The sequence below is a fragment of the Eupeodes corollae genome, chromosome 2 (genome assembly GCF_945859685.1).
Source record: "Eupeodes corollae chromosome 2, idEupCoro1.1, whole genome shotgun sequence".
NCBI lineage: Eukaryota > Metazoa > Arthropoda > Insecta > Diptera > Syrphidae > Eupeodes > Eupeodes corollae.
Genome location: NC_079148.1, coordinates 92,247,035 through 92,263,190, shown reverse-complemented (window position 1 = coordinate 92,263,190; position 16,156 = coordinate 92,247,035). Strand labels below are relative to the sequence as shown.

Genomic DNA, 16,156 nt, shown 5'->3' with positions numbered 1-16,156 from the left:
ATTTAAGATCGAGAAAAATCTTTACTTTAACTTTAAATTTAACTTTATCTTCAAAACAACCGCGCGAAAGAAAAAAAAGATAATTACAAATTGGTATCTGTTAATTAAACCCCGAACTAAGTTTCCCGAAACTTAATCGTCCAAAAATGTATGAAATCTTTTTTTTTGTATTACAATTCTTCTTTCATTTTTTTTTTAATATGCTTGACGTTAGAAATGATTAACAACATGAACAAAATAATTAAATTAATTAATTAAATTAATAATTAAAGAATATAAATTTACAAAAAAAAGTTTTTAAAGAGTTAAGGTTGGGCCGTAGGCCATTCTCCATTTGGAGTGACTTCTCATGAAACTTTACGTGTCGACCAGACCGTCAATCTGGTTTGGTTTCATTTCCATGGAAACCATCCTTCTTTTGAAACCTGAAACGAGACTTGGTATTTTTTTCCTCACGAAAATGACAGAGAGAACCATGGTCAGAAGGACTATGGCCGTCCCGCTCTCTCTCATTCTCGTGTAGAAGAAATATGACAGTTGTCAGATCGAAAATTGTAAACAAAACACAAGTGTGCCAGTGGATGCAAAATGCATAATTTTTTTTTTCTTTAATTAAAATTAAATGTTTAATGAAATTGTTGCGTTCATTTATAACGCAACATTCTGCCTAAGTAAGTAAGTCTACGTCGCTGTACAGCCCGTACAGCTCGTCGTTCCATCTTCTCCTCCACGCCCCTTCGATGCATACGGGACCGTAGATCACACGAAGAACTTTTCTCTCGAACCGACCCAAGGTGCTTTCTGTTGAATCAATTTAAAAAAACAAACAAACAATTTTAAAAAAGAAACATTTCATAACTTTATTCCTTTTACAAAAGAAACAGACTACACAGTTGGTTTTTGAATACAATAAAAAAAGGTTGTGTTCAGCAATAACTTAAAAGATGTTGAGGTGGCTGCATTCAGCTACAATTCAACAGCCCCCCTCAAAAACTAACTTATTTGATTTGTTCAATAGTAATTTAAATTACTTTTATCAGATAAAATAAAGTTAAAATTCATAAATCTACTTAACATGAATTTACAAAAAAAAAAAATTGTACGATAATTCTTAATTGAGGACCGTTTTCGCAAAACTCAACAAGGAAAAGGTTTTTTGTGTGTGAATCAAAAAATAAAGAAATTATTGAAAATGCAAAAAAGCATTTCTCCTTAAAGGTAACTTTGTCACAGTAAACCGGAAGAATCACAATAATGAAGTATCAAACTTACCAAATATTGAGTGATAAAAATTAACAGTTTTTTTCAAAATAAAACAAGTACACACTTTTGAAAAAGCTTTTATTAATTTCTTTTTTACAAAACAAAAAACTGAAATGATAGAAATGTTTTATTTTTAGAAGCAGTTTTCTTGCTCATCGTAAAACTTTTCCTGGTCTTCAATGGAGTCACCAGCGGCTCCAGAAAGAATACCGCGAAAAAATTCTTGCTCATCATCCGGTATGACGAAAAACTGCATAAGTTTCTTCACGTCTATCATTTTTGGCAGCATTCATCATACGCAGAAGAAATGTTTCTTTTAAGTGGCTCAACAATGATTGGTAGGCCAATATAAGTGTTACTCACGCCAATAACTACTCTTTATTGTAAGTGATAATATAGAGGAACTTATTTTAAAAGGCAGCGTCGTCTTGAAAAGTTGCTTTGATACTTTTTTAAAATCGAACACTTTTTAGTGCACACCTATTTGACGTAAATGTCCGTGCTTTTGGAGTATTTCGAAGTACTCATTCCGGGAAACAATATTTTCTTTTTTACGGTAACATTTTTCTATGCGCCAAATACCCGATCAGGTGGCATTTAACTATGACTTCTTATTTGAAAATAATGCTTTATGTCTGAAAAAATGGTACTTTTTTCCAAAAAACACATTAAGGCTGTCATCATTATGGTGTTCTTGTTTTGTGAAGCGCACGAATCAGAAAAAAGGCGCAGTTTCGATGGCACTTCTGCGGTACCGTTTTCGGCAGCTGATTGCTTCAGATCATTTTCCAAATTTTCCAAAGAATTAATTAAAATGGATGCGACTTCGTTGGCACCACGAGGGCCATCTGTTTCGAGCCAGGTTGAGCCAAACCTGACGCGAATAAAAAACCTCGCCAACGGAAAGTTTCGAAAGCGGCTGATTCTGTTGTAAATCGAAAATTATATCGACTGTTCCTTCTTTTGGTTTGTTCATAATCGTATGGAACTTCTTGGCCCGAAGTATATGTAGTTTCTTTTTGGTCCTTTCTTCTTGAAGCCGCGTTGAGTCGTTTTTAAATTTCATGAACTGCACATCGAAAGTTTTGCAAGTTGAGCATGTGTCAGTATGCGGATTTCCAAATCCACGATTGAAATTGGAGTAGAAGATTTTTTTTGTATTTCGCAAGCGAACATTTTGGTCTTCCATTTTGTTCCTGGCACTCAACAAACATATCAAACATTTTCTTTATGTTGAGTTCCGGTGGAAGATAACTTTTTTTAGTTTTATTGCGGGAATAGTGACTTTCACGACAATAGAAAGAAGAAATATTCTTCCGAACTCCTTCGGAGACCTCTCCATCGGTGGTTGTGGAACAAGTTTTGAGCAAACCAAAAGTATGCTCAATTACTATTCGCCCAGAATAATGAATTTCGTTGAATCTGCGTTGAGCATCTGTCATATTCCCATTGTCTTTGAAGGGTGGAATCAGCCATTCAAGACATGGATATGCCGAGTCACCAAGCAGGAATGAGTCAAAAGGAAAACGCTCTTCGGTCCTTTCGAATGAAACTCTATATAAATCCGATCTTCGGAGAAGTCGGCTGTGGTGCAAACTCCCCGGTTCTCCACAAAAGACATTTATAAACCCTTTTTTTTTGCATTCAACACCTTGAAGTAAAATGCTGTAATAATGCTTCCTGTTAAAATAATTTTCTTTGTTCAGAACCGGGGCCTTAATTTTTATATGGGATCCGTCTATGCAACCCAAAATTCCTGGCATCTTTGTTTTTTCTTCCATTAAAGCCATATTTTGAGAAATTTCATCCCAACTTGGCCACTTAAAATATTCATGGCCGATGGATATTTCCATGCTGTGGACTGTGACACGCCGAATAAATTAGATACATCGCGAAAAGTGTTGGTATTTGCCATGTACTACAAAAATAAATATACTTCTTTTGCAGCAGAAGTTTTCGGCAGACCTCTTTTTGGTGTCGAATTGAATCGTGGTAAATGCTTATACCGATCTAAAATACATTTTAAATACATTAGCATCTAAACATAAATATATTATTTGAGTAAAACTGAGTGCATACCTATCAATATGTGGACGGTGGACCTATGAAGTCTGAAGTGTTTTTTGAAGTCTCCATCGGAATAGCTTTGAATTATTTCCAAAAAGTTTTTAATTCTTTAGTGATTTGCAGGAACATTTTCAGAAGTTGTGGAGCTACAACTGGAACTTGAATCATCATCGATAAGATTCAATAGGGATACAATTGAATTGTTTGATTCTTCGCTTTCATCACTTTCAAATAAAAACTGCAAATTAAAAAAGTTTTTAATAGAGAAAAGAAATACAAATTAAAATGAATATTTACATCAACCACAGCAGCTTCCATTTTGAGTATTTGTTTATATTTTTTTTTTGCTTCAAAATGTCACTTTTGAAAGAGCGAATTTGACAGTGCTACCAAACTTTAAATACAAAAAAATGTGATGATCCAATGCTGTGTTATTATCATGATCTGATCCGGATCTGAAACTTACTAAACCTGGAACATCGATAATTGTATGGTCTTTAGAAACCAAAAACTGCCATAAAAATATTCATACTGCATCAAAATTTCATTAAAAAAACTTCAATTTAATAAGTTTATAGTAAAGTAGATTTGTACAACATAATTCTTTTTTAAATATTTTTATGTGTTAAGGGAAAGACATGGATTCATTAACTAATTAATGATCATTCATTAATTAATGACCATGAGGCAAACGGCCTTATTACACATTCATACTACATACACATTCATACTACAAATCCTTAACAAAAGTACTAAAAATATTAACTACGTCCGTGAAAAGTGGTGCATAAGAAGTTTGACAATTTTTCCACCAACAGTTATTTTTATCGGAATCTAGAAGAAAACACTGAGGGACCGAATTTTTGGCCTAGTTCCTGTAATAAATATCTAAATGCTACCTTATTCACACGATTTTTACTAGTGCGCGCCACCTGCTCCGCGGTCTTCCTCTGTCCTGTGGGCGTGGATTCGAAGACTTTTTGGGCCGGAGCATTGGTTTTAATGTGAGCTCTACGTGACCCAGCCATCTTAGGCCCGGTGCACACATGCAGTGGTGCCGCAATTGTTCAGTGCACACTTGCGGGTTTTTCTCGCAGGACTCAATCTGCAGTTTGCGTTTGGCTTGCAGCAATGGAGGTTTATAAAAAGAAACGAGTGATTTTCGCGTATCTAGTTGAATTTAAACACGTATGTTACATACTATTTGTATAAATTTTGATTAAAAATAAAATAAAAACAGGTACTTACATATTTCATTTTTGGATTTATCGGATTTCTCCTCGAAATCTTTGCAAAATACTCGGCAAACATTTATCCACGCCGCTCTTTTCTTTTGCCGGTCATGGTATTCCTCGGAAGCAATATTCCATATTCCTGGACACTTTTTTATCTCATCAATAAATAATTCGATGTCAAATTCTTCCATCTTTTAAATCTTTCTATTAAATTTTAGTTGCGGCAAAATGACACATGTGTGCACCGATCAATAACAAACAATGTACTGAAAGGCCTGCGAGTATTTTTTCCCGCAAGAATGACGCGCGGTGACCCAGCGTCATCGCACGTGTGTGTGCACTACTCCATTTATTTGTGAGTACTGTATGACGCATAAGCGGTGCCTCTGCGTCACCGCGGCGTCAAAAAACGCATGTGTGCACCGGGCCTTAGTCGTTAGACTTTTGTCCTTCAATCCTGACACCTCTCGACTAGTATTGCGTTCTACGAAATCCGCACTTAACTTCCCACAATTTTTTACAATTCGTGGGTTTTGCTTTAGTGTCTTAGTAGCAATTTCACGACATTCATTACTTGATTTTAAAACAAACTTGTGTATTGTACAGTATGCTTGAAAATAGAATTAATGTATCAATTCTTCAATTGATGTCATACAAATAGTTCACTCATTTCACAACAAGCCCTCCGAGTAGTGTTCATTATAAGAACGGGTTTTTCAAATATAGGAATTTAGAAAACAAGTGTGCACCTCACTAAGCACACTGTGTACACTGAGAAGTGTGTTTACTCTAAATACGGATGTGGCGGCCGCTTCGGAACAATCGAAATAATATAATTCCTTTGAGTTCAATGTAGAATACAGAATAATTTTATTTCCTGAAGCGATATGATTTTAATTAAAACTTAAATACAAAATATATTCTACTTACACTTTTTACGTCCTCCTTGCTAAGCGTCGTCACGATAAATGGCGGTTACTTACAAAATTCTGCCAGACAAGTTTTAGCAGGCTTTCAACTTAAAATAAAACATGAAATGAGTGTGTTCAGGCGCCTTAGCAAGGGTGACGTTCAAAGTGTAATTGAATGTACAAGTTTTATGAAATTGACGAATAGATGGCGATAACAACGGATATACTTTCTTCTCTCTCCATTCAAATTTCTTCCTAAATATGTGAAGAAGAAATATCTGTAAAAAATATGGCGTTTATATTTTAATACCAAACAAACAAATAAACTGATTTTTAAAAATTTATTTCTTAAAAAAAGTAAGAAAAATATACATGTATACATATTTTCATTTTCTAAAACTCAATAAGATCCTTAAAAATATCAACGTTTCTTAGATTTGAGTGTAAGAACATTATTTGGATGATCAAAGTTGGGTCGGATCCAATTAAAATTCTTTTTTTTCAGAGATTAATGTTCGGGCTGAAGAAAATATTCTTTCGGTGGCTGCACTACTTGCCGGTGTAGCTAATATTTTGCAACTGACTTTACAATAACAGAAACTCAATTTTGTGTAAATTCCACCACTGCAAAACATCAAAACCATCGTAATAAATGACGTTAACATTTTCTTAATCCAAGAGTTCCTTGTTAATTTTATCATAGAGATATAAATCGCTTCCGGTGTCTAAAAGCGCGGTAAACTTACTCCCTCCAGCTGAAATGTCTTTAAAAATGCGATTTTTCCAATTTTGTTCATTCTGGCTTCCGGCAAAGAATTATTTTGAGCGCTTGTTGTTGCAGTGTGCCCACTCTGGTTCTCAGCTCGCAGCTTACTTGGTCCTGAATCGGTTCTGCACTCACGAGCTATATGCCCTGGTTTCTATTCAGTGAAACTGGCTGTGAGTGCACTTTTAGTTTTTTTTTTAACACCAGTTAGATACGGTTGTTCGTTTTTCAATCGACGAAGACTGTACTGAAAGACCTGTGGTGTGGTTTCTGCAATTTTTACTTTATTGCCTTGATTGATTTATGCTTATTCAATCCCGGACGAGCTCCTAATTTGTAGGATTATTTCCTTCCAAGAATTGGTAGTCTATAATCTAGTCTTTATTTTAAATAGCTTTTAAGTTTTAATTTGCGACGACCGTCCAACTCTGAATACAATCTAACTCTGACTAGTTTGCTTTATTTTTAAAGAGAGATGGTCATTTTTTTCTCTTTGTTCGTTGTATGTACTACTGTCCCGTTGGCTCATTCATGTTCGTTATGTTCTTTCATAAGTGTTTGTTCGTGGCCAGTAATATCATGGAGTCAACATTTTCGTTAACTTGAATTATAGCTCGTTTTTTATCCACAAATCAAATCTCCTATCCACTTTTGTGATAGGACCCAATCCGTGGCAGTTAGATGCAAATTAAAAATGCTTTTCTCTGTTCGGTTTAAAAAATTGTGTTCCATAGAGGTTTGATTGAACCTTTGATTGGTGGTTTGCTTGGTGAAAGCTCTACCATGATAAGGGTTTTGTTCAAACTCCTTTCCGCACTGAACGCTTATGTGATCCTCTTCACTGTATATTCCTTTTTCATGAAGATTTATTTGTTTCCTTATCTCGTTTCCTTAGCTGTTAAAAATGCTTGTATTACCCTCCTTGGCTGTTGCACAATCTCCCTAGAAGAAGGGGTTGAGAAGGGGTTGATGATTTCCCATATAATATGTTGAATGCACACGAATCGTACATAGTTCCCCAAGCGTTTAGGTTCACAGCTGCAGCCGAATATTTCACCAATTCATAAAAGTCCGGACAAAAATCATAATCTAGTCTTGCCAAATTTGACATACACCGGACGGGAAAATGGACATAATGTCGATTGACACTTGGTGTTTTTCTAATATATCTACGCACTCTTTAAGTTGTGTTTCGTATAGTTTTTTGCACCCGATGTCTTCACTGCTGTTTACTAGCCATCCATAAAGGAAAAAAAAAAGAAAAAAAAACTCATACATGTGACACAAGTTTAAAAAAGACGTGTGGCACTCGGGAACTGCCGCGGTAAAGCTATGGCTATATTATTTGTTCTTCATTTTTTTCAAATCTTTGACATGCACTGTTTTTTTTTTTTTCTAGCTCTTTATGTTTTTCAGATCTAAACCAAAAGTGGTAACTAACTACGGTGTCTCTCTTCAGTTCAAGCACGTCGATTTCTTCTTCTTCCACGTAATCCACCATTTCGCTTTTTTCCACCAATCACTTGTATTCGCCGATAGGGTATTTGAGAGAGATGTTTCAGGCAGGAAAAGTAAATACACTTTAAGAATTTGTGGCTGTAGTCAACAGATCTGAACCAAAAGTGGTGAACTAAGGTGTAAGGCACCTTTAGCTACACACACCTGGTCGTCAAATTTGGAATTCCTTGCAATAAGAAATTGGGCAGGAGCCCCATCAGTTGTGATTGATACGAGTTTAAACAAAGGTAGTTTAATCTGGTTATTACATGCTTTGACTTTCTGTGAAAATATTCCTTTTAAGGAAATCATACTTAGCAATTCCCCTTTCATAGAGAAATCATCGAAACCCATCCGACAAAAAAAATAAGTAATTGTGCAGTATCAGTTATATATGTCGACTCGTAAAGCTGTAGCGAAAAAGCAACGTAGCGGATATCTTTTTGTAGTTGTTCTGTTATGTCTAAACTTATCGTTTTAATGCGGCGCATCACAGTATTTCGAGACAGCTGTAAACATTGTTTGGAGCCAGGTCTCCACGGGGGAATGCTTTGGAGTACTGGAAGAGGCTTCAGCACGCTTGTGATTGCACGGCTCAGCTCGTCGCGTGGGGTGGTTCTTGGCACCTCCTGCTCGACTAAACATTAATTTAATTCGTGCCTAAGGTAACTACAAGATGTAAATGACACAAACCTGAGAACTTTGAAGATATCTAAAAAAAATTTGAAATCGGTGCTTCGAAATTAAGTTTAAAAAAAAAATCCAAAAAAAATAATATGACTAATCTAATATAATAAAAAAAACCTTCACCAAAAATAATAATAATAATAATAAAAATTAATAAAAAAAGGAAATTATAAAAAAAATAAAAGAAAACTAAACCCTAACTAAAACTAAGATTAAAAAAAATCTAAAAATGTAAACTTATTCTTCCTAAAGCACCTCTTTCTAACCCACCCAAATATCGTCACACTGAATCCCAAACGTTCGTCTGATGTTATTGACGAAAATCTGGCCAGCCCGCCCAAGTATCATGAAGATACTTCCTTCGCTATCTCCATGGCCGAATGTAGCGGAAATAGCCCCTAAAATGACTCAACCAGTCACAAATTCGTCCGTTTCGAAAGTTAGTCTGTCATGTCGAAACAAAATTTAGAATAGCATCTGGACGGCCTTGCCAAGCCTCCACACACCACTAGCTCCAATTAGTACACCATTTTATTTTCAATATTACTTCAAATTATAATTTTATTTATTAATTTTTCGGTCATTAAAATAACAAAAAAAAACTTAATCGAGTTCTCTTATTTTTACTTATCAAACAAAATTAATTGAACTAAAAAAAATGAAAAAATGTATATAAAAAAAAAAGGTTTAAATCTAAATTCATAAAAAAAAATTGACCTTAGAGGCTTTTACTTTTTGATCTTTTATCAAACTAAAAACAAAAAAAAAGGTTCTTACTTACGATTTTCCTTAGTCCCTCGTCGTTCTGCCGGCAGCACGTTGAGACCCAGGTGTAGCACTGTTTTTTGAGCACTGAATAATTTTTAATTCTGGTGTTCAATAATTTCGCACTGAATTTTTATTTATTCGAGCGTTTTTGTTTTCTTAGACTCGCGAATTGCTTAGATTTTGATGCTAAAACAAAATGACGAATTGTTTTTTTGTTGCACTGATATTTTATTTAATCGAGCACTTTTGTTTTTTCTTAAAACTCACGAATTGCTTAGATTTAGATGCTAAAGCAAAACGACGAATTGTAGATTCGTATTACCGGATTGTTTTGTCTTGTATAATTTCCGTTTATACTCTGACTTACAATCCTACCGACTGCGCCAATTAAAAATGCAATTTAGATGCAAATATTTTTAAAAAAGAATATCAAGAGTGGAGCTCTTGATTCTTGATCTTTATTGTTAAGGAGTAATTTTAGAACTAAACTGGAACGTCGCAGACGACCAGTTTTGAAGTGTATCTTTATTTACATTACTGACTTCGTCAGCATTTTTGTTTCTTTGTTCTTTAAATTGATGACTGTAAGGGAATACGATATCACATTCATATTTGTTTGGAATATGAATGTGATTTCATTTCCGTTGTTCAAAAAATTCTTTTAGTTTGTTCTGTAGTTATAACTTATATACACATGCGCACACTTTTAGTTTTTTTTTGAACACCAGTTAGATACGGTACGCACGGCACTGAAAAATTTGGCTATTGTTTCTAGTGTGGTTTCTGCAATTTTTACTTTATTGCCTTGATTGATTTATGCTTATTCAATCCCGGACGAGCTCCTAATTTGTAGGATTACTTCCTTACAAAAATTGGTAGTCTATAATCTAGTCTTTATTTTAAATAGCTTTTAAGTTTTAATTTGCGACGACCGTCCAACTCTGAATACAATCTAACTCTGACTAGTTTGCTTTATTTTTAAAGAGAGACGGTCATTTTTTTCTCTTTGTTCGTTGTATGTACTACTGTCCCGTTGGCTCATTCATGTTCGTTATGTTCTTTCATAAGTGTTTGTTCGTGGCCAGTAATATCATGGAGTCAACATTTTCGTCAACTTGAATTATAGCTCGTTTTTTATCCACAAATCCAATCTCCGATCCACTTTTGTGATAGGACCCAATCCGTGGCAAAAAAAAAATTGTGTTCCATAGAGGTTTGATTGAACCTTTGATTGGTGGTTTGCTTGGTGAAAGCTCTCCCATGATAAGGTTTTTGTTCACATTCCTTTCCGCACTGAACGCTTATATGATCCTCTACACTATATATTCCTTTTTTCACGAAGATTTATTTGTTTCCTTATCTCGTCTTCATTAGCTGTTACAAAATGCTTGTATTACCCTCCTTGGCTGTTGCACAATCTCCCTAGAAGAAGAGGGTGGTGATTTCCCATATAATATGTTGAATGCGCACGAATCTTACATAGTTCCCCAAGCGCTTAGGTTCACAGCTGCAGCTGAATCTTTCACCAATTCATAAAAGTCCGGACAAAAATCATAATCTAAAGTCTTGGCAAATTTGACATACACGCACTTGCTATAGTCTTGGTACAGTGGATTTTGTATTGGCTTATTTTTTGTGAATAGGTCCATAAGTTCTTTTGGAGCACTTGTTATGACAGGATAGTAACCATGTTTCCGTCTGTAGTTGAAGACAAACTCTCGTCTCATCACTGCTTCTATATTTAATAATGTTTTTAAATCAGATCGAAATTTGTTGGCAACTCCGAATTGTTTTAATTGGTCAAGAAGTTTGTTTGCTTCTAGAGTCGGGTAACCAAAGATTTTTGCAATTCCAGCTAGTTCAAGACCCATTAGTATATCATCTGTCGAGTCACCGGACGGGAAAATGGACATAATGTCGAATGACACTTGGTGTTTTTCTAATATATCTACGCACTCTTTAAGTTGTGTTTCGTATAGTTTTTTGCACCCGATGTCTTCACTGCTGTTTACTACCCATCCATAAAGGAAAAAAAAAGAAACAAATCTCATACGTGTGACACAAGTTTAAAAAAGACGTGTGGCACTCGGGAACTGCCGCGGTAAAGCTATTGCTATATTATTTGTTCTTCATTTTTTTTTTCAAATCTTTGATATGCACTGTTTTTTTTTTTTCTTTTTAGCTCTTTATGCTTTTCAGATCTAAACCAAAAGTGGTAACTAACTACGGTGTCTCTCTTCAGTTCAAGCACGTCGATTTCTTCTTCTTTCACGTAATCCACCATTTCGCTTTTTTCCACCAATCACTTGTATTCGCCGATAGGGTATTTGAGAGAGTTCACCTTAAATAAAATTTGAGGATGTTTCAGGCAGGAAAAGTAAATACACTTTAAGAATTTGTGGCTGTAGTCAACAGATCTGAACCAAAAGTGGTGAACTAAGGTGTAAGGCACCTTTAGCTGCACACACCTGGTCGTCAAATTTGAAATTCCTTGCAATAAGAAATTGGGCAGGAGCCCCATCAGTTGTGATTGATACGAGTTTAAACAAAGGTAGTTTAATCTGGTTATTACATGCTTTGACTTTCTGTGAAAATATTCCTTTTAAGGAAATCATACTTAGCAATTCCCCTTTCATAGAGAAATCATCGAAACCCATCCGACAAAAAAAATAAGTAATTGTGCAGTATCAGTTATATATGTCGACTCGTAAAGCTGTAGCGAAAAAGCAACGTAGCGGACGATATCTTTTTGTAGTTGTTCTGTTATGTCTAAACTTATCGTTTTAATGCGGCGCATCACAGTATTTCGAGTCAGCTGTAAACATTGTTTGGAGCCAGGTCTCCACGGGGGAATGCTTTGGAGTACTGGAAAAGGCTTCAGCACGCTTTTGATTGCACGGCTCAGCTCGTCGCGTGGGGTGGTTCTTGCCACCTCCCAGTACACCTCCTGCTCGACTAAACATTAATTTAATTCGTGCTTAAGGTAACTACAAGATGTAAATGACACAAACCTGAGAACTTTGACGATATCTAAAAAAAATTTGAAATCGGTGCTTCGAAATTAAGTTTAAAAAAAAAATCCAAAAAAAATAATATGACTAATCTAATATAATAAAAAAAACCTTCACCAAAAATAATAATAATAATAATAAAAATTAATAAAAAAAGGAAATTATAAAAAAAATAAAAGAAAACTAAACCCTAACTAAAACTAAGATTAAAAAAAATCTAAAAATGTAAACTTATTCTTCCTAAAGCACCTCTTTCTAACCCACCCAAATATCGTCACACTGAATCCCAAACGTTCGTCTGATGTTATTGACGAAAATCTGGCCAGCCCGCCCAAGTATCATGAAGATACTTCCTTCGCTATCTCCATGGCCGAATGTAGCGGAAATAGCCCCTAAAATGACTCAACCAGTCACAAATTCGTCCGTTTCGAAAGTTAGTCTGTCATGTCGAAACAAAATTTAGAATAGCATCTGGACGGCCTTGCCAAGCCTCCACACACCACTAGCTCCAATTAGTACACCATTTTATTTTCAATATTACTTCAAATTATAATTTTATTTATTAATTTTTCGGTCATTAAAATAACAAAAAAAAACTTAATCGAGTTCTCTTATTTTTACTTATCAAACAAAATTAATTGAACTAAAAAAAATGAAAAAATGTATATAAAAAAAAAGGTTTAAATCTAAATTCATAAAAAAAAATTGACCTTAGAGGCTTTTACTTTTTGATCTTTTATCAAACTAAAAACAAAAAAAAAGGTTCTTACTTACGATTTTCCTTAGTCCCTCGTCGTTCTGCCGGCAGCACGTTGAGACCCAGGTGTAGCACTTTCGCCACCACTGAATTTATTTCACTAAATTAACTGTTTTTTGAGCACTGAATAATTTTTAATTCTGGTGTTCAATAATTTCGCACTGAATTTTTATTTATTCGAGCGTTTTTGTTTTCTTAGACTCGCGAATTGCTTAGATTTTGATGCTAAAACAAAATGACGAATTGTTTTTTTGTTGCACTGATATTTTATTTAATCGAGCACTTTTGTTTTTTCTTAAAACTCACGAATTGCTTAGATTTAGATTCTAAAGCAAAACGACGAATTGTTTTTTTTGTCGCACTGATATTTTATTTAATCGAGCACTTTTGTTTTTTCTTAAAACTCACGAATTGCTTAGATTTAGATGCTAAAGCAAAACGACGAATTGTAGATTCGTATTACCGGATTGTTTTGTCTTGTATAATTTCCGTTTATACTCTGACTTACAATCCTACCGACTGCGCCAATTAAAAATGCAATTTAGATGCAAATATTTTTAAAAAAGAATATCAAGAGTGGAGCTCTTGATTCTTGATCTTTATTGTTAAGGAGTAATTTTAGAACTAAACTGGAACGTCGCAGACGACCAGTTTTGAAGTGTATCTTTATTTACATTACTGACTTCGTCAGCATTTTTGTTTCTTTGTTCTTTAAATTGATGACTGTAAGGGAATACGATATCACATTCATATTTGTTTGGAATATGAATGTGATTTCATTTCCGTTGTTCAAAAAATTCTTTTAGTTTGTTCTGTAGTTATAACTTATATACACATGCGCACACTTTTAGTTTTTTTTTGAACACCAGTTAGATACGGTACGCACGGCACTGAAAAATTTGGCTATTGTTTCTAGTGTGGTTTCTGCAATTTTTACTTTATTGCCTTGATTGATTTATGCTTATTCAATCCCGGACGAGCTCCTAATTTGTAGGATTACTTCCTTACAAAAATTGGTAGTCTATAATCTAGTCTTTATTTTAAATAGCTTTTAAGTTTTAATTTGCGACGACCGTCCAACTCTGAATACAATCTAACTCTGACTAGTTTGCTTTATTTTTAAAGAGAGACGGTCATTTTTTTCTCTTTGTTCGTTGTATGTACTACTGTCCCGTTGGCTCATTCATGTTCGTTATGTTCTTTCATAAGTGTTTGTTCGTGGCCAGTAATATCATGGAGTCAACATTTTCGTCAACTTGAATTATAGCTCGTTTTTTATCCACAAATCCAATCTCCGATCCACTTTTGTGATAGGACCCAATCCGTGGCAAAAAAAAAATTGTGTTCCATAGAGGTTTGATTGAACCTTTGATTGGTGGTTTGCTTGGTGAAAGCTCTCCCATGATAAGGTTTTTGTTCACATTCCTTTCCGCACTGAACGCTTATATGATCCTCTACACTATATATTCCTTTTTTCACGAAGATTTATTTGTTTCCTTATCTCGTCTTCATTAGCTGTTACAAAATGCTTGTGTGCGAATGTAAATAATTCGCGTAAATGCAAACAGAACTTTAAAGTATTTGAACATTCATTCAGTTTTTAAATTCATTTGGTTCATTTTTAATAATAATAAATACGTTCCACAAATTGTTAAATAAGATAAAAATGTCATTTGAATGTCAAGATTATATAAAGAAATTAATGGATTGTATATATTTTGTATTGTACACTAGGTCATATGATAAAATTAAAGATTATTCTAATTTCAAGTTTGAACAAGATAACGTCTTTTCTTTGGAACATTTTTAACCGGCATAATTTCTAAAACTTTGCTAAAGTTTCTAGTCGAGAACATTTGGTCCTTCGAGTTTTTATTTAACATACAAACAGTATTTGAGGTTTTGTTTTTCTTAATTTAAATAACAATCAGTGCAAGCAAATTTAAAGTTAAAACATTAAGTAAATTACATTTACACAAAAAAACTTAATATATAGTGCCGTGTGTGCAGTTTAAAAAACAAGAAATCTAGTTAAAATAAAAAAAAGGAAAAGTATACAAAATATATCATTTAAACGATTCATCATTGACTCGGAGCCCCTGCAGCAACATCAACGACGACGCCAGCAGCATCTTTAACGACGACGACGACGTCAGCAGCAATTCACCGACAAAGTCAGCAGCCGTAGCCGCAGCATACAAGCAGTAAGTCGTTGCTTTTCTTGTTAGTAAAACCTGTCCCGATTTCGTTTTTTTTTTATATTACTCTGTAATTTAAAAATAATTTAAAGAAATGGAAAAATCATATAAGTATGGGGAATTGCAAAAGGGGTTACTTACAAAAGTCATCAAAGACCTTACTAATTTCAAAAAGGCTCCGAAGGAGCGGAGAACACCAGCATATGCATCGGGACGTCTTTCAAAGCTAGAAGAAGATCTAGCTACGTCGAAAGCCTATCACGAGGCAATCATTGGTGGTGGTATGCTGGAAGAATATTTAAAAAAGGATGAATTATTAGTGGTCTATGATCAAATGTATGATATTTACCTCGAATATAGGGCAGAATTGGTAGAGGCGATGGAAAAATCGAAAACACTTATCGCAGGTGATGTCCTAATGGGTGCTCCGCCCCCTCATTCTTCTGCATCGTCCTCACATTCGGCGATTCGTCTCCCGAGGATTGATCTGCCCAAATTCGACGGATCTTACACAAACTGGCGTGCTTTTCACGACAGATTTCAAGCTCTCGTCCATAAAAACGCGACCCTGGAGGACATCGACAAATTGCATTTCCTACAAACGTGTTTAATAGGTGATGCACATCGTTTTATGCAAAACATTGCTGTTGAGTCTGCAAGTTATGAAAAGGCATGGGAACTTTTGGAAGAGCGCTACAATCATAAACGCATTCTGGTGCACATCCAAATGCAATCGCTTTTTGGTCAACCCTCATTGACGCGAGAAACGGCATCTGGTCTCAAGGAGCTCTTGTATACAACTAGAGAATGTCTTCTTGCCCTTGAAAATTTGGATGTTCCGATTTCTTCGTGGGATACGGTCTTGATATGGTTCCTTGTACAAAAGCTTCCTAGTACAAGTCAAAAATTATGGGAGGAAAAATTAGGGAATAGCAAGGACTTACCGAAATTTGATGCGTTTTCCGAATTTTTAGAGACACGATTCCGTACGCTTGA

The 16,156-nt window shown here is 34.8% G+C and overlaps 1 protein-coding gene and 1 long non-coding RNA gene across 2 annotated transcripts in view; one reads left to right on the top strand and one right to left on the bottom strand.

Moving 5' to 3' along the window:
- Nucleotides 1-8,086, top strand: part of LOC129944456 (galactosylgalactosylxylosylprotein 3-beta-glucuronosyltransferase I) — a 49,048-nt gene extending 40,962 nt beyond the window's left edge. Inside the window, exon 3 of the transcript XR_008781444.1 lies at nucleotides 7,642-8,086. The gene's annotated coding sequence lies outside the window, so the exon portion shown is untranslated. The remainder of the gene's footprint in view (nucleotides 1-7,641) is intronic.
- A 6,418-nt stretch (nucleotides 8,087-14,504) lies between these two features.
- Nucleotides 14,505-15,969, bottom strand: LOC129944458 (uncharacterized). The gene is made up of 3 exons (XR_008781448.1): nucleotides 15,510-15,969; nucleotides 15,302-15,446; nucleotides 14,505-15,228 (listed from the first exon to the last, which is right to left on the bottom strand). It is a non-coding gene; the product is annotated as an uncharacterized LOC129944458 (long non-coding RNA).
- Nucleotides 15,970-16,156: the final 187 nt, after the last annotated feature.